This window comes from Pristis pectinata, chromosome 15 (genome assembly GCF_009764475.1).
Source record: "Pristis pectinata isolate sPriPec2 chromosome 15, sPriPec2.1.pri, whole genome shotgun sequence".
In the NCBI taxonomy this organism is placed as follows: domain Eukaryota; kingdom Metazoa; phylum Chordata; class Chondrichthyes; order Rhinopristiformes; family Pristidae; genus Pristis; species Pristis pectinata.
This window is the reverse complement of record NC_067419.1, coordinates 25,542,557-25,567,270: the sequence shown is the minus strand read 5'-3', so window position 1 is coordinate 25,567,270 and position 24,714 is coordinate 25,542,557. Positions and strand designations below refer to the sequence as shown.

The following is a 24,714-nucleotide window of genomic DNA, read 5'->3' as shown; positions in this document are numbered from 1 at the left end:
GGCAGACCCCCAAAGCCCACAAAATCAAACAATCGATAATTGATGCATACAACACTTAAATTACTGCACATAGGCCCTATTGAAATAGTGACTATTTCAATCACCGATAATTACCAATTGTGTGAGGCTTTCTGGAACATGCTATTCGTAATGCTACCAAATATGATGCGCGAAGAGCCTTCTCATTTACAGTGGCGCAGGCTGTCATTTTGCCTTCCTGCTTGAGGTACAGCTCCTTTTGCTGCTGAAAATATTCCTTCGGCTTACTGGCAATATCTGGATGCACTGTTGTTAAATGGCACTTTAATTTCACTGGTTTCATTGCATCGTTGGACAGTGTTTGCAAACACACAATACAGAGAGGTTGGTCCGCATTTGTCCCCACTGCGATGAAGCCATATGAAATGTATTCTGGATCGTACTTGTGTTATTTTCTCTTTCGGTCACCCTTATCCCCTTCGTCATCAGAATCTTCCAGCTTCTGGTCAGCTTTTCTCTTCAGAAATTTCTCCATACTCAGCAATACACGTTGGACAGTTAAATTACTATTACTGATAAACAAAATTATCAAAACTAATCTAAAATTTACACACTTGCGCACTTTTCGTTTAACAGTGACGTCACTGTGGCGTAAATGCACGGTAAGCAAGCAATATTATTAAGGCACACCAACAACGTCACTCAGTCTCGCTAACACTACAGTGCACAATAGAATAGTAGTGAGTAGTGAACACTACTGACTACTCTGACTACACAAATCGAATATTAAGCGGCAGCTTACCAGAAGGGAACACCGTCTAAGTCTCTAAGATTGTCGCCTCTAACAGATAGAATAGATATGGCTGATTTTCTGAATAGTGGAAAACTGGAGCAAGCAAGTAAGCTACGTCTTTGTAACAGGTCGCTTTTCCATTCTTTTCTTGGCTTGCTCACGGACCCCCTGGCAACCCGCCGCGGACCACAGGTTGAAAAAACCTCTGATCTAGAGGATAATACTACCGCGATTACCATCAGTGTGGAAGATTGATGCCACAGCAGTCTCTTAATACCTTGATAAATGACTGGTAGGTATGAGTCATGATTGACAGCTGCACATCAAAACAGAGTCCATTCCAGTCCCCATTCTTTCCTTCTGGGATATAACCAAAGTTGAAATTGGCAGGGCAGGCAGCTCTGCACATTTTCCTCTTGCACCTCTATTGTGAAGCCACTGCCATTGCCAACATGCTCATGCTTGATTTTCATTTATCAGTTGTATGATCTGGGTATCCCTAGCAATGTCAGCATTTATTGCCTATCCACAATTGCTCCAGAAAAGTTGATGGTAACCCACCTTCTTGAACCACCACAGCTGGCCTGCAGAAGGTAATCCCACAGTTCTGTTGGGAAGAGAGTCCCAGGATTCAGATGGTTACAATGAATGAAAAGTGATGTTTTCACTGGACTATCGTCAACCAGCAGATTGGATGACAGTCCTGTGATTTAACCTCTTTCTGAAAGGTAAATTTTAGAAATCCTGATGTATTATCTTACAAGTATAAAGATCAGGGTTCAGAACTTGCATAAACTGGTGGATTAACCTTTTAAAAATAGCATTTACTTCATGTGAGAAAGATATGTATTACTTGAATATAAACTAACCAAGACCTAACAAAGTCATGGATGAATTACATGAACATTTTTAAGTGTTATGAACTTACTTCTCTGCAGTTAATTCTATTTTTTTTTACTGACCAGTATTTTCTGGATAAAGGACTTTGGAAATTTTGCCCTTTTTCAAGCTTTTTTTTAAAATTCTGGTTGCAGACTGGTTTATTTGTAGAAATCAGGGACCGTGTTCTTTATGTATGTGATTACTGATGTCTGTGCCAGACAATTTTTTGCGGTATTGGAGAATGAGTGGCTTCACTGCAGGGAATTCCTATGCCTGGTACCATAAAATGGTTACTCTTCTTTTGCCATGGTGAAATTGAAGATCACCAGTTTACACATTATTCCAGTATGCTATGGTATGAATTCATTATGAATTTTCCCCATAAGTCTGTTTAAATGCAGTTATGAATTATTCATATGAATCTTCAATATTTGAGCATGAAAAATATATTAAAAAAAACTGTCAGTACATAAATCAATTCAGTCATGGAATACTATATCTCATGTGAAATTGAACATCGGTGAATACAGATATATAAATATGATCTGCAAACAAGGCAGGAAGCTCCAGAAGAGGGGTTGTATGGTTCTGAATTCCTCATGTTAACGTGGTCTATTCTAATTGTTAAGACTGTTGTCCCTGTTAGTGTGTGTCCTCACAATTTTTGAAAGTATTCCTTCATATCTATTTTAAAAATTGTGATAACTATAGAAAGCTCCAGAGGCCAGCAAGTCAAGGCACACATTCAACAATTTAGGAATAGCTTCTTCGCCTCCGCCATCAGATTTCTGAATAGTCCATGAACACTACTTCTTACTACTTTTGTTTCCCCACTATTTATTTGGTAATTTATAGAAATTTCATGTCTTTGCACTGTACTGCTGCCACATATAAATCAGTGATAATCTGATTCTGATGTGGACCAGTAAACTCCAATATATTTTATATATTTCATACAAAATGCCTGAATAATCATTAGTCTCATGATATTGGACACCTTGAATATTACACTGTGATAGGCATGGAATGTTCTGTCCTTAGTAGGGGCCTTACCTTTGTCCCACTACGCCCGCACCTCAACAAGTTCCGCACCCACCATGACACTGAGCTCTTCTTCTGCTGTCTCCGTCTCTGGGCCAACTTCTTTGGCAAGGATTCCCCACCCCCCACTGATGACCCCACCTCCCACTGATGACCCCTTCTCTCACCTTAAGTCCTCTTCCTCTTGGACACCTTATCCTGGCCTTTGCCTGCTCTGGATCTCTTCATCTCTAACTGCCAATGAGATGTTAACTATCTCAACTTCACCACTCCCATTACCTCTTCCAACCTCAACCCCTCTGAACGGACTGCCCTCCACTCTCTCCATACTAATCCTAATCTTATTATCAAACTCGCACACAAGGGGAGGCTGTTGTAGTCTGGCAGACCGACCTTTACCTTGCCGAGGTCAACTCTCGGACACCTCCCTGAGCTTGGACCCCAGCAAGGACCATCAGGCCATTGTCTTCCACACTATCACTGATGTCATCACCTCTGGGGATCTCCCCTCTACAGCCTCCAACCTCATAGTTCCCCTACCCCGCACTGCCCATTTTTACCTTCTACCCAAGATCCACAAATCTAACATTGCCCTGATAGACCCATTGTTTCTGCCTGTTCCTGCCCCACTGAACTTATGTCCTCGTATCTTGACTCCATTTTGTCCCCCTTGGTCCAGTCCCTTGCCACCTACGTCCGTGACACTTGGCATGCCCTCCATCACTTCAACAACTTTCAGTTCCCTGGCCCTGACTGCCTCATTTTCACTATGGACGTCGAGTCCCTGTATACTTCCATACCCCATCAGGAAGGCCTTAAGGCTCTCCACTTCTTTCTTGACAACAGACCCAACCAGTTCCCCTCCACTGCCACCCTCCTCCGTCTCGTAGAACTGATGCTCACCCTCAATAACTTCTCTTTCGGCTCCTCCCACTTTCTCCAAACCAAAGGTGTAGCCATGGGCACTCACATGGGCCCCAACTATGCCTGCCTTTTCGTCAGCTACTTGGAACAGTCCATGTTCCAAGCCTACACTGGTACTGCTCCCCAACTCTTTCTCTGCTACATTGATGACTGCATTGGAGCCACTTCCTGCACCCGTGCTGAGCTCATCAATTTCATCAACTTTGCCTTCAACTTCCACCCCGCCCTCAAATTTGCTTGATCCACCTCCGACACCTCTCTCCCCTTTCTGGATCTCTCTGTTTCCATCTTCAGACACAGATCAACCGCAGACATCTTTTACAGACCCACTGACTCCCACAGTTACTTGACTACACCTCTTCCCACCCTGTCACTTACAAGGATGCTCTCCCTTTCTCCCAGTTCCTCTGCCTCCACTGCAATCTGTTCCCATGATGAGCCTTTTCATTCCAGGACATCTGAGATGTCCTCCTTTACTCAGTAAATGGGGTTTCCCTTCCACCACCATGAATGCAGCCCTCACCCACATTTCCTCCAGTTTCCACACGTCTGCACTCACCCCATCACCCCATTCCTCCCTCCCAACAGAACAGGGACAGGGTATCCCTTGTCCTCATCTATCACCCCACGAGCCTCCTCATCCAACACATCATTCTCCGCAATTTCTGCCACCAGGCACATCTTCCCCTCCCCCCCTCCCTTTCCACAACTCCCTTGTCCACTAGTCCCTTCCCACTGATGACACCCCCCACCTCCACTGCCACTTATCCTTGCAACCGCACCAAGTGCTACACCTGTCCCTACACCTCCTCCCTCACCACCATTCAGGGCCCCAGACAGTCCTTCCAGGTGAGGCAGCGCTTCACCTATGAATCCGAGGGTGTCATTTATTGCATCCGGTGCTCCCAGTGTGGCCTCCTGTGCATTAGATATACCCGACGCAGATTGGGTGACCACTTCGTTGAGCACCTTTGCTCTGCCTGCTGCAAAAGCAAGGATCTCCCAGTGGCCACCCACTTCAATTTCACATCCCACTCCCATACTGACATGTCTATCCATGGCCTCCTCTACTGCCACATTGAGGCCAGGCACAGGGTGGAGGAACAACACCTCATATTCTGCCTTGGTAGTATCCAACTTGACAGCCTCAACTTCGATTTGGAACACGTTAAAGCTGTGAAATGCAGGTCAGAGCAGTTCGTGAAGCCTGAAACCAAAAGAAGAATGCTGAAAATACCCAGCAGATGGGCAGTGTCTGTGGAGAGAGAAAAAGTGACTTAATATTACAGGTGGATAATCTGGATAAGCAAAACTGGGCTCCTCCCACACTCTCTGCAATTTAAAATTAACATCTTTTCTCAGTTCTGTTGAAGGGTATTCAGCCTGAAACTAACTCGGTTTCTCTTTCTGCTGGTGCTGCCTAACCTGCTGAACTTTTTCCAGCATTTTCTACTTTTATTTCAGATTTCCAGCATCTGCAGTTTATTGATCTTCAATTGCATACATTATTAGTTATGCCAAACCAGACTGGAGTTTACAGCCTGGTCACTGCATGATAGCTTAGATGTAGTGGCACAGGAATGGGGAAAGGAGATTTATGGGGACGTTACTAGGACTGGAGAATTTTAGTTATGAGTAGCATTGGCAAATTTGGATTGTTTTCTTCAGAGCAGAGGATACTGAGGGAAGAACTAATTGAGACATACAAAATTATATCCAGAACATTGGAGGATGTAGATAGCAAGGACCTATTTCCAACAGCATTCAAGGAGTATGGATTTCAAGTAATTGGTGAGAATTGTTTTTCACCCAGAGAGTGGTAGGGTTTGTAAATCATTGTCTGAAAGGAAGGTGGAAGCAGAAGATGTCATTATATTTAAAAGTACTTGAACATACTCCTCAACTATCATAAGCTACAAGGTTATAGATCAAAACTGGTAAGTGGGATTAGGTGGTGAAAATGTCCTTCAGCTGGCATGGACATGATGAACTGAATCATTTCTTCCTCTGTCATTGATTTCTATGACTCTATATGCAGTAACTTGCATTTAGACGTAAATGGAATGAAATAACCTTAAAGGCTTTAATTGTGAAAATGTTCTAACAGTATGGTTAATTTTAATGGATTTTGAATGTCTCTCAATGTCAGAGACATATGCAAATACTCAATTTGTTTGATAGCTTTCACATCTGGTGAAACCTGTAGATGTGGCTCAGCAGGCTGTGCAAGCATTTCTATGAATGGCACTTTCAAGCCCTACCACATGATGGCATTTATGTTTGGATGATCCTGAGCTGTGCAGGACCTCACCAGGTTCATTCAGGAAGTTGCTACCTCAAAGTAAGCATAATTCTAGTTAGCAAAAGAGCAAGTGCAGGTGTTTCATCACTGTCACTGAGCTTGTGTGTTCTTTGAACAGATAAAATATTAATATTTGAGAAAAAGTTTCATAAATATCCATATTCTTATAAAATTATCTTCTTGAGAATAATTGAAATGTTAATGCATTTATGAGGATATACTTTTCGTTTCTCTTTTCGAGGAACATACAACCAGTATAGGGATCAGAAAATGCAGCAAAGGATCTTGTTATCTTGTGACCTTCCATAGAAAATTTTAATGTGCTTATTGATGTACATGAGGTCTGCTGAAGACCCTCTTCATATTTTTAAAATAAATCCATAAATTTTGGAATTAAGTGCCTTTGTAACAATACTATAAATTTTATTGTGAATGCTATGTTATAAAGTTACACAGGCATAAAACAATATGAGCACTTTCGAAGGTTTATTTTCTATTTGCTTCCAGAAAAAAAAACTTTGGAGAAGACTACTGGACTTCTATATAACAGGCGAATTTTTAACTTAGTCCAGATAAAATTTACTGAAATTTATTTTTTTCCACTGTTGCAACTTTTCTTAGACACCCACCATTTTATTTTCTGTTTGGTTATTGATATGTTGGCCTGAAACTAAAATATTGGCAATCCATCACACAACCTAAAGATAATGGCCTAGAACTTTTTTTTCCCCAAACAACTTCCAATAAAAAGAGCTGCGCAGTTGAAAATCAGCTTAGTTTTGTATGCCTGAGTAATTTTTTTCACTGGCATAGAATTTAGACAAATGACGTCAACAGTTGTGCAACATCCAAAGTTTGTTTCCAGTGAGATTTTCGCATTCTGAAAATTGTCAGCTCTTACTTATTCACAGAACCACCAAATTTTACAAACTCTGGTTCCCTGCAATTCAAACTGCATTCTTTATCTACACAAATATCTGTAACTTCCTGTGCCCCATGTGACTTCTTTGTCCTGGGTAGTCAGAGTCATATTCATTTTCAGATTCCTAGCCTCAACGTTATGCCAGGCTGCTGCTGTTGATCTTTGCCATATTCTCACAGTTTGCTACTCACTGCTGTATTAGGGAGATCACTAGAACTCCATCCTTAAAGAGAGCAGAGCAGACCAGTTACGTTTCCTATTGCTTAGAGAAGCAGGCAGACATTTGTGTACCTTAAAATCTTCCCTAGAGTGCAGGCATTCATAAACTGCATATATTAGTATTGCTATTTACAGGAGAACACTTGATTGTACCTCAGGAAGGTCTCTGCGCCATTGATGTACAAGGGACATTCTTCCTGCAAGTGCTGTTTTTCTTCTTCTTGGACCTGAAGCATAAATTCTGCTTTTCTTTCCTTGGATGCTGCCCGATCTGCTGATCATTTCTAGCATATTTTGTTCTTATTTCAGATATCTAACATCTGCATTTCTTTAAAGAAATTTATTTAGTGTTTGTCCAGATCCCTCTAACTCCTTCTGGTGAGTGCAGAATCCATTCATTCAGTGGCAACAACATTCCCTCCCCATAGTTGAAGGACCAATGTGGCATGTACCTTTAAGAGTTAGCTGTAAGGATCACATTTGATTGCTAAATGCTGGCAGCTGTGAGAACTTGTGAAAGGTCAGTAGAGAGTTCCATGCAAATGAGACACAACAAAGCTGCTCTGTGGACTTCACAATTGAAGATTTTAAATTTTAAGTGATTTTCACAAACAAATTGGGATGATCCATGAGAGGGAGTAAAAGCCAATATCTCTCAAAGATTCTTCTTCCACTGCTTCTGCTTGTGATTATAGGTTGGTAATTGGCTTTAATTAAACAACTTAAGTATAATTTATGGCTCTGTTATTTCAATAGAAAATATAGTGCAGGCTATATGAAGAATGTGAATGAGTTCAAATCTCAGTTGAATTTATATAAAATCTGAGTCTAAGCCAAGATAAGCAGTTACAAAAGACTTTGTGTACTGCAATATCTCCAGGTAGATTTCTGATTACCAACATGCTGGATTTGTTTGGTGGCTCAATACAGCTGTTTGTAGTCAGCACGTAAGGGCTAGTTTTAATTGGTGTTTGAGACTGTGGCAATCTGCCAGGAATGGTGCTGGAAAAATAAGAAAAAAACAACGCAAGAGGGAATGGGCTGGATTATATGGTGGTGATGTTATAAGTCCGGCTGTAGTGTGTTTATCTTGAAACGAGAACAAATGTTTCAGTTATGCTCATGAAATTATTGTAGTAAATGAAGCTCATTTGTTCAAATAAAGAAAATTGCTCTTCACTTAATACTTGATTGAAATTTGTTCCAAGGTATTTGCAAATATTTAGAAACCAGCAGTACCTTTAAAGCAAATATAGAAAGATTTTTAATGGAAACTGCAGCATTAGCAGAGACTGATTTCGTATGAATGTTATTTTATAGAGAAATATGCTTTGTTAAAAATAAGAACTGCTACAGGAGCTGTGTGTGAGCACTCTCAAGTCTCACTACTGTCCTAAAGAATCTTTTGAAAATGTTTCATTCAATGGATTAATATCAAAGTTTCCAATTTTTCCCTGAACCATCAAGTATAAGGAAATTACACTACCTGTCCCATCCAAGTATATTTTAGCAAAATGCTTAGAATTTTACTAAAGGGATTGGGAGTCCAATGCAATCACGAACTCGAGTTGAGATTAGGTTATGGGGGCAATTATGATTGGCATCGGGCAGCAGTTCATTGTGGGGTGATTGATGATTGAAGGGTTTGGCTGCAGTTTGTTGGAGTGGAGCATTGTAAATCAATGGTTGTGAGAAGTGTTCAAGAGAATGGATCAGTAGATGATTGTGTGTTGCTTACAATCATGGAGTTTGGGTATAATGGCAAAAATCACAATCTGGAATGATTTGTTGTGGGTAGGGTCACTCGGGGAGAGCTTCCATAATATATGAATGTTTCACATAAAAGGAACCTACCTGAGGTGGGTTACTATAGGCAGACACTTCAAGCAATTTCCCTTTAACTAAAGATGCCATTCTTATGAGAAATTATTGACCTGAAACACTGACCCTCTTGCTTTTTTCTCGGTGTTGCCCAATCTGTAGGTGGAGCATTTTCTGTTTTTGCTTCGTGTTTGCTTCCGTATAGGCGACCTGCACTGTCCATGGGCCTTGGATACCGTTGCCCATGTCTGGGCTTCTCTGGAAAATCCAGAAGGAAATTTGGTCTTTGTACAACTCTCAGTAAGTTTGCGCTTTTCCTTTACAATTCAATTTCACATGGCAAATAAAAATGTGGAATAGTGTGACCCAATTTTTGATTAGTTCCTTTCCACAAATCTTTCTTTGTGTCTCAGATTTTTTTTATTTTTACAGGTTTTTTTTGTATTAATTTAATTCTATCTGGAACAGGTGGTTAATGATTCATTCTCTATTTTTTTTTTGGTGTTGAAAACACACCAGAAATGTAAATAAAGGAGAAGCTTCAAGACTGGTAAACTTCCATTAAATGAAGATATTAAGGGAAATGGGTAGAGTAGGGTGTCAACCATGATCTAACTGAATGGCAAAAACAGGCTGGAGGCTAACTGGCTTATGACAGTTGCTTCATTTCTAGTGAACTCCTGTTGTGTGTTGCTGTGATGAGTGTGTAATCAGACAAAAGGTGTTATTTAATAACATTGTTTCTGTGCCAACTGGCAATTTGCAAAGAATCCAACCACATGGGCATAATGATATGAAACTTCACCAAAGCAGGTTCACTGCAATGAATAACTAACCATTACTAATCTATTAGAGTGTCGGTGGATTTTAAGGTACTGATAAAATTTTTACCCTTTCTAGTGCTAATGGAACTTCTGGGCAGGATGAAACCAAATGTAGATCAGATTAGTACCTTGCTTAAATTTTAACATTTTCATCAGTTTATATCCCTAACGTTATTCTTTTGGTTCATTCTTCCCCTCTCTGTTCCCCTCCCCCCCCCCCCCCCCCACTATCATTTTCTTTCCCTGGGCAATTATTATCTAGGTTGGGAGGGTAAGCGCAAAAGTTGCATTTATCATGAAACTCTGTTAGGCTACTGGAAGTTTATAAGAATAATCCCAGTTGGTGTACCACAGCACAATGTTGTGCTGGCAGAAATCAACAGGAAATCTGGGGGGGGAAAGTCAAATTTATAAACACAATGTTTCATTTATTCATTTCCTAAGTTTTGTTTAAATATTCATCAGGTGCTGGTCTGAGGGGGAGGAGGTTGTGTGCTGAGGAAAATTTATAATAATGTAAATAGGCTTTGAGTGGGCAAAGGTTACTAAACACTGATCTGATCTACCATATACTGACTTTTGGAGGGAACCACCAAGTATCTACATTGTGCTGGCCTAGGTAAGATTGGGAATATGAATCATTGATGGCTACTTGTAAGGCAGCATTGAGCTGCACCATCATTGTGTGTCTTGAGTTCTCCTCCAGTTCACCTTTTTAAAGTTCGACTGTAATAGAGGATTTCTATTTTTGGCTGCAGTATATTTTTGCATTTTAACTTTGGTTAGATCCGTGTCTGAAGTGCACAGAAATGAATCACTATGTTTCAGTGTTTAAGTCAACTCTGCCCATCTGTTGGCTGGATACGACGTATGCATGCACTCTCAGTGTATCAGTTACATTGAAATTACCCACGCCAGAGAGCAAATCAGCAACAAATTCTGCTTCAAAATTTTTCTACAGTTTAATGCAGATTATCTGCAGAGAGCATTGTTGAGATCCCCAATACCAGATTCTGCTCTAACTCCATCTACAAGTTTGCAGATGATACTACCGTTGTAGGCCGTATCTCAAACAGTGATGAATTGTAGTTCAGGAAGGAGATAGAGAGCTTAGTGGAATGGTGTCATGACAACAACCTTTCCCTCAATGTCAGCAAAGCTAAAGAGCTGGTCATTGACTTCAGGAAAGGGGGTGGTGTACATACACCTGTCTACATCAATGGTCCTGAGGTCGAGAGGGTTGACAGCTTCAAGTTCCTGGGAGTGAACATCACCAACAACCTCTCCTGGAAAAACCACGTGGATGCCACGGCCAAGAAAGCTCACCAGCGCCTCTACTTCCTCAGGAGGCTAAAGAAATTTGGTTTGTCCCCTTTGACTCTCACCAACTTTTACCGATGTACCATAGAAAGCATCCTATCAGGATATATCACGGCTTGGTATGGCAGCTGCTCTGCCCAAGACCACAAGAAGCTGCAGAGAGTTGTGGACACAGCCCAGAGCATCACGGACACCAGTCTCCCCTCCTTGGACTCTTGTTTTTACCTCTCGTTGTCTTGGTGAAGCAGCTAGCATAATCAAAGACCCCACCCACCCGGGACATTCTCTCTTCTCTCCTCTTTCATCGGGTAGAAGATACAGGTGCCTGAGGGCACGTACCACCAGACTTAAGGACAGCTTCTACCCCACTGTGATAAGACTATTGAACAGTTCCCTTATACAATGAGATGGACTATGACCTCATGACCTCACAATCTACCTTGTTGTGACCTTGCACCTTATTGCACTGCACTTTCTCTGTAGCTGTGACACTTTACTCTGTACTGTTATTTTTTTTTACCTGTACTACATCAATGCACTCTGTACTAACTTGATGTAACTGCACTGTGTAATGAATTGACCTGTAAGGTCGGTTTGTAAGACAAGTTTTTCACTGTACCTCGGTACAAGTGACAATAATAAACCAATACCAATACCTGCCCATGTTTTTTAATTTTTATTGTTCAAGGGGTCTGGACATCAATGCCAATCTTTTTATTGCATTTATTGGCCATCTTAAGTTGCCCTTAAGCTGAGGAGGCAGTTAACAATCAACTGCATTGGTAGGCTCATCAATACCATCATGACTGATCCTTTACAATGTTTCAGTTATTCGGTTTTCTCTGATTTGTTTAAATATTCATTGGGCACTAGGGTGCGGGGGAAGAGGAGGTGTGTTGCAGAAAATTTATTTTAATGTGAATGGGCTTTAGGTGGGCAAAGGTTAATAAACACTACCAGGACATTTTTCTTCTGACTTCCTGAGGGAGCCACCAAGTATTTATATTGTGTTGGCCTAGTTAAGAATGGGAATTTGAATCATAGATGTCATATCCCTGCTCTCTACCTGCACCCTTGATGCCTTATGGGAATAGTAATCTATCTTGAATATATTCAGCGATTTGCCCTCTGCAGCCTTGATGATTAAGAATTCCACAGGTGCACCGCCCTCTGAATGAAGAAATTTCTCCGTGTCTCAATCCTAAATGTCTTGGCCTATGTCCAGAGTCAGTGACCGCTGATTCTTGACCACTCCATCTCCAGCCAGGGGAAACACCTTCTCTGCATGCAGACTAAAGAGGCGATCTAGTTTTTTTAAGTTTCATTGAGATGTTTCATACATCCAAACTCTAGGAAATATAAGTTGATTCAATTTCTCTTTGGACAACAGTCTCACTAACCCAGGAATCAGTCTGGAGAAACAGATAGCAACAACGAGCTGCTGGAGGAACTCAGTGGGCCAAGCAGCATCAAAAGAAGGAAACGGACAGTTGACAGTTCAGGTCAAGACCCTTCATCTGGACAAAGAGTAGAGGATAGATTGGTGGGGACAGGCACGAGATAGTAAGTAATAGGTCGATCCAGGTGAAGAAAGGTTGACTGGCAGATGGGGAAGGGAAGGATGGAGGTAGCGACAGAGGTTGGGAGGTGATAGGTGGAGGGAACAAAGGGCAGCAGACTTTAGAATCTGATCAGAAAGGAAGGTGAAGAGGAACTAAATAAAGGAGGTGGTGTAGGCAGGTGAGAATAATCGAGGAGGGAACCCAGTGAGAGGAGTGTGTGGGTGATGGGCAGATGGAATAGGCGGGGCAGTGAGAAGAACCTGGGAGATCTGGTCTAGGTATATCAAAAGAAGAGGGAAGGGGAGCAGGTTACCTGAAATTGGAGAATTCAAAGTTCATGCCATTGGGTTGTAGACTACCTAGGTGAAATATCAGGTGCCTTTTCTCTAGTTTGTGTTTGGCAGTGAAGAAGGCCGAGGACAGACAGTTTGGTATGGGAAGGAGAATTAAAATGACTTGTAACTGGGAGCTCCAGATGGTCACAGTGGACAGAGCACAGGTGCTCAGCAAAGCAGTCGCCTAGTCTGTGCTTGGTCTCACTGAGAAACAGTTTATATTGTGTCAATTAAGTAGTTTTATACTTGCTGAGAATATTTCTTTTTAACAATGCTAGAGTTACTTAATTGCTTGGATTTAAATTCCCCTCCTGTCACCAGGGGTTTGGTCTTATGCCTATGGAACAATGGTTTAGAATTCTGGCTGTTAGGACAGTAACTAAACCAATGCACCGTCAGGGCATTAACTTTCAAGGTTGTCAGAATTACTTGTCACAGTGATATAGGCATGCCAATCAATTATTAAAACTATCCCTGAGTGCTGCAAACTTGCTTGGTTCAAGTTTCAGTTGACCATATCCATCAGTTAGTGTTTGAGTTCATGCTGAGCTTCCATCTTCAGTATGATCTTTTTGAAGCTATATTGAACATAAAGGCACTCTGGCAAGGAAATCCTTTGGCATTGGAAAGTAGCGTTAAGTGTCCTGTGCAGGGCTGACCAAACCATGTTTAGTCCCTGCAGCTGTGTATCAGGCCTAAGGCATCACTTGCAGTACACAGATCTTTCATTTGCTTGCTGCACATATGGCAGAGATGAAAATGAGTATTGTACATAGGAGAGAAGCCAGGGGTGGGTGGATGAAGGTTGAGTGGGTCAGGATAATTTAGAAGGAAGATGTTTCCCATTGGGAGCTCAAGGCAGCTTGGTTTGTTGGTGGTGGGGGTGTGTTGCAATATACTGCTAGGGGTTGGATGGGTTTGGATGAGCAAGTTGGAGGTTTAAGGAAGAACCAGCACAGCAGAGTGGCTTAATTTGAATATTACAATAAATGACACCTCCCTGCATCTGACTGGCTGCTGCAGATTCCATGGGGTGGGACCTACTCTAAGATTCAACAAATCAGGCCCTAAAATTTTTGTGAAGGCTAGCTTTCATCTTAGTAGCCCTTTGGGGAAGTAACATATGTCTATTGTACACTTCTGCACCTCTCTGAGACCCTTCTGTGCATTCACTTGTCTTATGCAAGGAAGACCCAGAAGGAAATTGCATAAGACAAGCGAATGCACAACATAATAAGTCCAGGTTGCATTTAGTAATCAGTTTTCTAATTAAATTGTATTGCATAGAGTAAATAAATGTTGTGCTATGTGGTAGAATTTGTAGGTCATTGTTCTGTTGTTTCTCCCTCAATCAAAGTAAGATTCATATATGCTAGTCAGTAACATACAAGAGGAATTACAAATGCTGATTTATGAATGAAAAGCTATATAACACTGTGGTGTAGTTACCAAACACATTAAAGTCAATTGGAGCATTCCAAACAATTTCCTTTGCTCAGCATTCTGCTCAATTACAGAGATGATTACCACCCATAAAATGACCTTGTATTGTAGTTCAGATTCTGCTGTGGGTAGTGGATAAATGTTGTTGGCCATTTCTTCACTTGCCTTTTGTGCCAGAATGTGGAATGGTCAGGAATCCATTTAGGTGCATCCCCTCAACTAGAAATCTGGGACCAGAGTGAACTGGGGGGCGGGGTGGGGGGGAGGTGGAAGAAACATTTTTTCTCTTAAATCAGATGAAGAATCCTTACTGAAACAGAATCTGAATTAAGTTAAGAATTAATTAAGTTAGAATTTATTAACTGTGGCTAAAATCATGCAGAAAGCTGAATAGAGGAAGTGTGATTTAGAAGGAGAAAAATAACAAGCCAAAAAAAAACACAAATGAGTGTTTTGGTTTTTAATATTTCAACTCTCCAAGAAAAATCTGAAGAAATAAAGATGTATACTTTATAATGTTTGGTGGCCAAGAGTTTGTTTGTAATTAAGAATAATCGTATTATTTAAAAATAATTAACACTTGAAAACATAAGTAGTAGCTTTCTCTAACTTTGAGTTGACGTATGCTTCAACTATGAGTATCTCAAAGAAATACATTTATAGCAAAACCTCTGATGGAGGTCAACTCAGATTGCAGGTTTCCAAAATTGACTTGTGCTTGTGTGACCATTGTAAATTGCAATCCAATCTAATGGTAAATATTACTAATCTGGTTGTTATTCATACTGCAGAATCCAGACCTATATCTCGTATGTTATAGGCCACCAGATAATACAATAGAATGCTAACTATTCCTTTATTTTCATTCATCAGGAATGGTTAGCATATAATTTTATGTTTTGAGATCTATCCCAGACCAATACATCCCTGCTTGCTGTCAGAATCTTGTATTTGATGAGTATGGACAATTACAACTTGCATCCTTGGAGATTCAGACCTCCAGTATTGTTAGCAGTTCACTCAGAACGGCCATGAGGATAGCTTGTATTTGAAGTCAAGATACCTAAAGTGATACTATTTAGATATCTCTTAAGAGCTTATGGTTATGCTTGTTAGGGTAGACTAAAAGGGAGTTCACTCTTCAGCAGGCCTCTGCTGTGATGAGCTGCAAATCCTTAATGCAGATACTCGATTCCAATGGTGGTGAATGAATCAGTATCTAAGCAATACACCCCTCAATGTAATGAACACATAAAATGATCTAAATGGGTCTTTCTTAAAAAAAATTAATTTAAAATTCAATGAAATGCACTTTTAAATGACTGAGCGTGAAGGTCACTTTAATGTTGTTCATAGTTGTGTCTGAGCTACCTTTCGAAAAAAATTTAAATAGAGGGCAGCTTTCAATCTAGCATGAATGTTGAAATTGATGACTTGCAATCACCAGCTGAATGAAGAGTGTTACTCTGTTTAATCTGTACATCAGACTTTTCATGTTACTACAGAGATTAGATTTTGAAACATTATTTGTAATAATAATTAAAGAAAAATACAATGGCTATATTTCTATCTCAGTACTTGGTCCAGAAAGGACTTGCATGAATAATATCCCAGACTGTGCAGATTATACCTTCCTGGAAACTGTACAATTGAATATAGTACTTAGTTCAGGAACTGAGGGACAAAAAAGTGATTGCTAACAGAACTTGTAACAGCAAGAAGAGGAGAGATGGAAATTTAAGAGGGATGGTAAAAGTTTATATTACAAGTACAGAAACCACAAATCAGAGTTAATTAAGAAATCATGATCTTAAAAATGAGGCTGAAGGAAAATGATAAAAGCTTAGATAAAATAAGTATGTATACGCTACAATGAAAAAAGTCTGCATATTCTCTTACTGTTTTTAGGCATTTGGATAAACAGAAATAAAAACAATGGAAAATGTTGTGTCTTATTAAGATTCTGTAACATTAAGTGAAATTAGATGACTGTTGAAACCTAACAGGATTTGTAATATTTGTTTCTTAAAAGTACGCAGATTATGTTTAACTGTTTTTAAATATGTTACATAAAAGTTTATAAGGAAAGAAATGCAATGGCTTGAAAATTGCAGAATATAATGCAACTGTACCATGCAGAATAAATACAGGATAGCACAATATCTATGAATTGACTGGAGACCTCAATAATACATGTCTGTCAACCGGCCAGAAATTAGGATCTTTATTAAAATTATTCAATATTGGAATGCTACTATGGATTAGAGTCTGACTGTTTTAAAAATATTGCAAGCTATATATTTGTGCACTATCTAAGCAATACAGCCCTCGATGTAATGAACACACAAAATGATCTAAACTTTTTTTTGATTTCTGTGACATTTCCATTAGTTGGGTGCTGAATGGTAGACTGAACAAGTTCCTGTCAGCTAATAGAAGCAGTCTGAGATCCAACCCATTTTCACAGTTAGCCCTCATGTTCATTCTGTTGGTGAGCTTGTCACTTGTTTGGACCAAGTAGCTTATGAGAGGGATCTAAAAATATGGCAGCCCTGAGAAAACTTAAGAAGCTATGGGGAATTTGTCTTTAATACATGTCATGATCATTCAAAAATGATTTACAAACCTTTGTTAATAATTCAGTAGCTTATAGAGGTTGCTAGTTCAACTACTCAATACCAAGCATAGCACATGATCTCCCTTCCTTTGCTTCATTTCCCCACTTGTCCACCAGAATTCCCTTAGTGCTTTATTGGCATCAATGTACTCTCCCCAATATGAATATGAAGAATGCAGTTTCTGCCTACTACATGAAGGCACATTAACCATATGTTTCAAAGCCCTACCAAAGTCATACGTACCTCTTTATTAGTGGAAATAGGGCAGCAAGTACTATTATCCTGATTTTTATTGTGGTACTGCTCATTCTTACTCTCCTTAGGAGATGAGGCGATTTGCAAAGCTTTTGGTTTTCATAGATTAAGTATGTATGTTTTTAGAGAGTTGTTTGGAAGTGCAGATTTGTATATCAGAGCCACAAAACTGAACTTTAGGAAAGCTCTTAATAGAATATATAATAGATATAACTTGGGTGGTGTTTTTTTTTCCTCCTTTAAAAAGAGGAAAGGACAGTGACCTGGACTCCATGCTGTCACTAATGCTGGAACTCACAGTGTTCGCTTGAGGAATCCTGGTTTTCAGTGCTGGTATGGGCTGTCTCTGTGCCTCTTCAGTGGACCCTAAATGAGCCAATTAAATTTAGTCAATCAAATTTGCCTGCTCAACCTGTGTCATGTCAAACCTTGCACAGCACTGGCGGTTGCCATTCATGAATAATAGACATCAGTTGCCAGAAAAACATTAGTGCAGTTTATATTAGTTAATTTCAATTTTACTTTTTAAATTGTGTGAATGGTTTTAATATGTTACGTGAAAAGGAATTAATATTTTTAATTCTTCAACAATAATTTTTTAACAACTCTCAAAGCCCTGTTATAGGAAAGGCATCATTAAACTGGAAAGACTGCAGAGAAGATTTATGAGGATGCTGCCAGGACTTGAGGTCCTGAGTAATAGGGAGAGGATGGGCAGGTTGGACTTTATTCCTTGGAACGTATGAGATTGAGGGGTGACCTTTTAGAGGTGTATAAAATCATGAGGAGTATAGATAGGGTGAATGCACATAATCTTTTTCCTAGGGAAGGGGAACTAAAAACTAGAGGGCATAGGTTTAACATGAGAAGTGAAAGATTTAAAGGGGACCTGAGGAGAAACTCTCTCAACCAGAGGGTGGTGCGTATATGGAATGTGCTGCCGGAGGAAGTGGTTGAGGCAAGTACAATAACAACATTTAAAAGACATTTGGATAATTACATGGATAGGAGGGGTTTAGAGGGACATGGGCCAAATGTGAGCAAGTAGGACTAGCTCAGTGGGCACTGTGGTCATATTGGATGAATTGGGCCAAAGGGCCTGTTTCCATGCTGTCTGACTCTAAAGAAGCTGACAACATTCAAAGGCTCTGATAACAGTGACAGCTTTTTTCATCCTGGGAGATCGGCCCAAAGCAGCTATCAGTTGGTCTGAGAATGTAAGTGGTTTCTTGCTTCAGGACAGTCTTTGTGCTGGGCTGTGAATGAAAGGCTGTGCCCAGCTCTGCACTGCAATAAGAGAGTGACCCAGAGACAGTGACCAGATATTTTGGGGCAATGGGAGATCTGTCGCAATTGTAAGCCAGACTTGGCTGTTGAGATCCATTTTGCAGGATTCTTGGTGAAACTTCATCATCAAAATTGTTAACCTATCTTCTTAGTTAGGCACTGTATTTATGAACTTGAAGAGCAAAAGGGAATGTAAAATATGAATATGCTGTTTAACATAACAAATATATTGGTGTTGTTATAATGCAAATTAGAATAGATAAGATTGGATGTAAATGCAGTGACTTTTTCTAAGTTTACACTAACATTGAAGTCATTGGAAATGGTCTTCAGTGTGGTTGAGGAAACGTGAACACTGCACGTTAAACCAGAAAGATCATATTCTTATTAAGAAGGAGGTTTCTTTTTTCAAGATGCAGTTTTACAGTAGGTTATGAGACATAGACATAAAGACATAGAAAGATACAGTATGGAAACAGGCCCTTTGGCCCACCAAGTCTGCGCTGCCCATCAACTGCCCATTTGCACTGATCCTACATTAATCCCATTTTATTCTTCCCACATTCTCATCGACTCCTCCCAGATTCTACCACTCACCTACTCGAGGGGAAATTTATGGTGCCATTTAACCTATCAGCTCAAATGTCTTTGGGATGTGGGATGAAACTCACAAGGTTATAGGGAGAACGTGCAAACTCCATCCAGACAGAGGTCAGGACTGAAACCAGCTCTCTGGCACTGTGAGGCAGTGGCTTCACTAGCTTCACCATTGACTTTTGGTTGAGTGTCAGCCAAGATGTCCTGTCAGTTTGTTTTGCTGTTTGTTGGAAGGCATCCCAATATTGCGTGATAAAAATAATGGATCTGGTGGAAGTTAGCTGTTATAATTCCTCAACCTTTTAATTCACAACCTGCACTTTTGCTAATAATTACTTATTTCATAAATCAAATATCTAATATTAAGTGCATTTTTTACTGCAGATAATTGTTAAAACAAAAACAATATGACTTGGGTGATGTGCAGTAAGGACTTGTGACTATAGTTCTTTAAGACTAAATTTTTTGTTAACTGGCAAATTTGAAACAATTATTGAATTAATCACATTGGTTATCAAAGGGTTTTTGACATTTCCTCCAGTTCCTCAATTTAGCACTATGACATCAGTCGCGGTTTGCAGTGATTGCACAATTTCTCACATAGTCTTAAGGATGTAAATGCAAAAAAACTTGGAAATGCATGTTCAAATGAGCCATATGTTTTAAAAACTTAACTTTTGTGTACATTGTTTGATTTGTTTCATTAAATAAAACTCATTTATGGCCAAGTACTAATGAATTAAAGTAAACAGCAATATTTATCAGCAGTGGGGGAGAAATGTCTGGCATTGGTATAGCATCTTTCATTGCTTCAATGTGTCTCAAACCATTTTACAAACAATTTAATAACTTGAAGTGCAGTCCTTGGCACAATGTAGGGAATGCAGAAACGTTTTTCTACTCCCACAAACAATGTGTTAAGCACCAGGCAAATTATTTCTTTATATGTTGATCGACAGCTAAAGAACTACAGTGCAACTTTGATATAATGTGTTTCATTATATCACAGCTTCAGACATATCAGGGAGATTATCATGTTCTCCAAGATGGATATCGTTATTTCTTTGCAATATAGAAGGCAAAGTCTGCAGTCCACTATGCGTGGGTACATTATGTTGTTGGGTTCTCTAATTTTATTAACTTTATTAGATTGTATTAGATTTACACTGAAAAATTAATGGGCTAAATTACTGTATAAGGTCTTGGCAAATGGATTCTAATAAAGGCAAATATTGAGTCATGAGAATCGTGTCTTCTGGGTCTATACTAAAGTCAGTCAATATCTGTAGATCTGTCACCCAGTGAGAGTTACTGTCTGTGGAACTGTACCCAGTGAGAGCTAGTGCATGAGCCTTGTACAGTAGGTAGAATTAATGTGTCTGTGGGCCCTGTTCCTTAGGGATTGTCAGTGTGTGTGGAATCCATTCCCCACAGAGAGTTGGTATGTTTGCTTTTATTTCCTGCCATGTATAATTAAGTGGGATTTTATGGCTTCAATTTTCTCAGTTTGTTCACAGTTATTCCAGGGTAATATTCCCAGTAGAATGGAATGGACCTTTGTTCACATAAGTCTCTCTGACAATGATATTACTAAGGAGGGAGCAATAGATTGCAGAAAAAGATCAGCGATTCTGCACTGGGGATCTGTTCTACAAACTGTAGCTGTGGATGCAGCAATGGAGATTATGTAGAGAGAACTGGTGGGGTGGGGGCGATGTTGGGGAAATCTGTTCAAACTTATTGTATGTGCATGCTAATGTGTGTAAAGCACTTGAGCATTGATGAAGTGTTGGGTGAGGGTATTGAGATGTGGAGCCATGTGATGGAAATGGAACTGAGGTGCAGACCTTCGAAGAAAAATTGATTCCAAAATGTTTGTTTCATTTGTAACATGGGTCGCTCATGATGGAGATATTAAATTGTCTTCCAAAATTCACATTATTATCAAACTGGCATTGTATTGTGTAATCTTGGTTTATATCTTCCAAGTGACCCTAAATCTGCAAAACACCAGTCATTATGTACATTAGCAACTTTGATTTCTGGAATGCATAAAGTATCATATCAAAGGTTTGTATGGAAAATAAAAGTTAACATATTGGCACAGATATAAAATTGTCCTATGAGGAAAGGGTTGTATCCACTGGAGATTAGAAGAGAGAGAGGGGACTTGTAAGATCTTGAGGGGGCCTTGACAGGGTAGATGTGGAGAGGATGCTTCCAATTGTGGGAGAATCAAGAGCCAAGGGTCATTGTTTAAAAGTTTGGGTTGGAGATGAGATAAAAGTTTTTGCTTAGAATGTCATGAGTCTTTGGAACTCTTACTTTATCACGGTACAGAAAGATGCCATTTAGTTGATCAACCTCACGCCAGCTCTAACGGAGCAATCCTGTCAGTCCCCCTCTCCTCCTCCTTACTTCCCTGTAGGCCTACAACTTATTCTCTCTTGCATGCCAATTATCTCCCATTTTTGATTCTTTTGTCACTCATTTACACTAGAGATAACTTGCAGTAATTATTTAACCCACCAAAATATATTCAGAATGTGGGAGGAAACCAGAACACCTGACAGAAACCCACATGGAGAGAATATGCAAACTTCACGGAACATCTAACCTTGGGCTATATCACCCTGCCACCCTCTTCCTCAAAGGACAGTGAAAGCAGAGATTTGAAATATTTTTAGCTAAATTATTGAAGATACTGAAGTGAAAGGTTACCACAGGTAGACGAGAATGCAGAGTTGAGATTGCAGTTAAATCAGCAATGATCTTATTAAACGGTGGCGCAGGCTTGAGGGACTGAGTGGCCTGCTACTAATTTATATGCAGAATTCTGTTTTAACGTAACTAAACTGGGATAGCCAAATTAATTTCCATTTAATTTGAGAGTTTTTTTTGTCCATACCTTCCTGCTTTTTATCCCTTTTTTTTTCTTATGTTGGCTCTTGCAGAATATAGTTCCATATTTGACAACCTATTAAGAGGGCTAATATGCTGACTGGTATGAGTTTGAGGCAGTTGAAGTGATATCAGTTTATTAACATGAGATATGCTGCTGCTTTGAATATACTCCTTTCTTATAATAAACTAGTTGGCTTCTTGAGGCTTTGTGCTGTGTCAGAAATAAAGCACAAGATACTTTCTGCTTGTGCCCTACTTACTATTTATGTCTGACCCTCTGCATTTTTGTTTTTGTCCTTGGTTTTTGCTGTCTCTTTCTATCTTTATTTATGTTACATATTTCCATTTACTTTTTGTTCTATCTGTTATCTCTATTGGTCTTCAATTCTTTATACCACTTTCTGTGTCTATTTGAGAGGTACTCTAATATGTGCTGTTGCATACTACAGTTGTCAAAGGGATTTGCATTAAGACTTGTATTATGCGACTTATAGTGTCTGTGAACTGCTACAAATATTTCCACAGACAACTCAGATGCTGAGATCTGTGTGGTGGTAGGCACGTAATAGCAATGCCACGTATCTTTAGCTTATTAATAATTGGTAAATGCTGCAGATAAAGGGACCGATGAATGTACTAAGATTTCCAAAAGGTACTTGATCATGTTATTGCAGAAAATAAAAGCTTGTGATGTCGGAGATAACATATTGGAATGGATAAAAGTTTGGTTGGCCTAGAAGAATTGAAGAACAGCTGTAAATGCATCTTTTTTTTGGTTGTAACAAGACGTATGCCTCGAGGATCAGTGCTGGACCCTCAATTTATATAAATGACCTAGATGAAAGCACCAAATGAATTGTTGCTAAATCTCCTGTTGACTCAAAGGTAGGTGGGAAAGTAAGTTGTGAAGAGGGCATATGGAAGCTGCAAAATGATATAGTAAGGTTAAATGAGTGGGCAAGATTCTGGCAAATGGAGTATATTGTTGGAAAGTGTAAAATTGTCCATTTTGGCAGCGTATTATCAAAATGAGAGTTGTAGAGCTCTGAGGTACCGAGGCATCTGTGCATGATTCACAAAGCACTAATATGTAGATACAGCAAGTGATTAGGAAAGCTAACAAAATGTTTTCACTTATTGGAAGGGGAATTGAATACACAAGTAGAGAGATTATGATTCAGTTAATAGGGGATTAGTGAGGCCACTGCTGGAACACTGTCCTTGATTAAGGAGAAATGTTCAGAGCAGGTTTTCTAGACTGGCACCTGAACTAGGTGGGTTGTCTTGTGATAAGTTAGTAGATCCAAGGAACTGGAGGAGGTTGTGCTAAAGTAAACAAAGATTTTGTGCTAAAGAAAACATAGATGCTGTAGTTACTTTGAATGTTTACCTTTTGCTCCTCGTTATTAATAGAGAGATATAGCTTATTAATAATCAGTATATACACTTTTGAAAATTGTAGCATATGGCCAACTACATTCTGTATGTTTTAACAAATTTTTCAGTGTGGAAATGGGCAGAACTGGCTTGCCTGTGTGGGAGAAGGCACACAGTTGAAATGTTGCCTGCCTCTCTGCAAGTTCTTTTGTTTAATAAGGCAATTTGTTATCTTCCTCTTGAATATGAGAAAGTTACTGAAATACACACAGGTTTCTATAGAACTGCACCCCGAAAGGAGTTAAGACTAGGGAAGGAGAAACTGAAGGAAAACATGGATGTCCTCAAAACAGTTTCAAATGCACCATATATTTACATAGAGAAAGCCTATCAGCTGGATAAGAAGCCGACATTTTTATGTTGCTGTAAATGACATTTGATTATTGTGAGTTTTAGCTACTTTCATTTGCTGTTTGTTTGTGAACTGAGGAGTTGCAAAGCATTGCAGCAAAAGGTAGTAAATTGTATCTCTAGGCAATTAAAATACAAATAAGTTGAATGAGCATTGTTTCATTTTTATTGAATTAATACAATTTTTGTGATATTTATCAATGCTCTGATTGGAATAGAATAGTTTTGGTGCCTTTTATTTTATTCATAGAAATGACACATCTAGCAGCCTATCTTTTGTACCTTTTGAACTCTTGCCATTAAAAACAAGTAAAAAAGAGAAGGGAAAATATAAGATATGCGAACAAGTTCCTGCTGACCTGTTCAGTGCCTGCATTGTGATAGGTTGTATTTTAAATCTCATACCTTTGACAAATCGCCTGACTCTGAAAGCTTTGACCAAGGTGCTGAAATCTGTAGTGATGTATGAGCAAGTCTGCCTGATAAATTCTCATGTCGCGTTGTGAACAATGGTGATTTGTCAATTTTGTGATTTATCAGTTTTGTGAATTTTATATTTGGAGGGGTGTGCGGAAAACACATTAACATTTTTAAAATATAGATTCTTTGAGAGCTTAAAACTTGTGCCTCCAAAAATGCACTAGTTCTCTGAAAAGATGACCTGACTGGAAAAATTATCATAAAAATTGAATATCAGATCCTAAAAGTGAAATGTGGGAAATACTTGTGCTTTTATAAAGAGTTGATTAACAGAAGCTTAATTGTTCTGCTGTTTGAGCTTATGTATAGTGAGGTGAATGAAATTGAAATGGGTTTGAGATGTGGTTGAACTTCAGTTAATGAAAAAAATTACATGCTTCGTCTCACCTGAATAATAATAGAAAAAGCCACAAGTCGA

The 24,714-nt window shown here is 39.4% G+C and overlaps 1 protein-coding gene across 10 annotated transcripts in view; it reads left to right on the top strand.

Annotated features, from left to right (window-relative positions):
• Nucleotides 1-24,714, top strand: part of LOC127578488 (dedicator of cytokinesis protein 4-like) — a 719,988-nt gene that overhangs the window by 470,633 nt on the left and 224,641 nt on the right. The gene's annotated exons all lie outside the window — the stretch shown is intronic.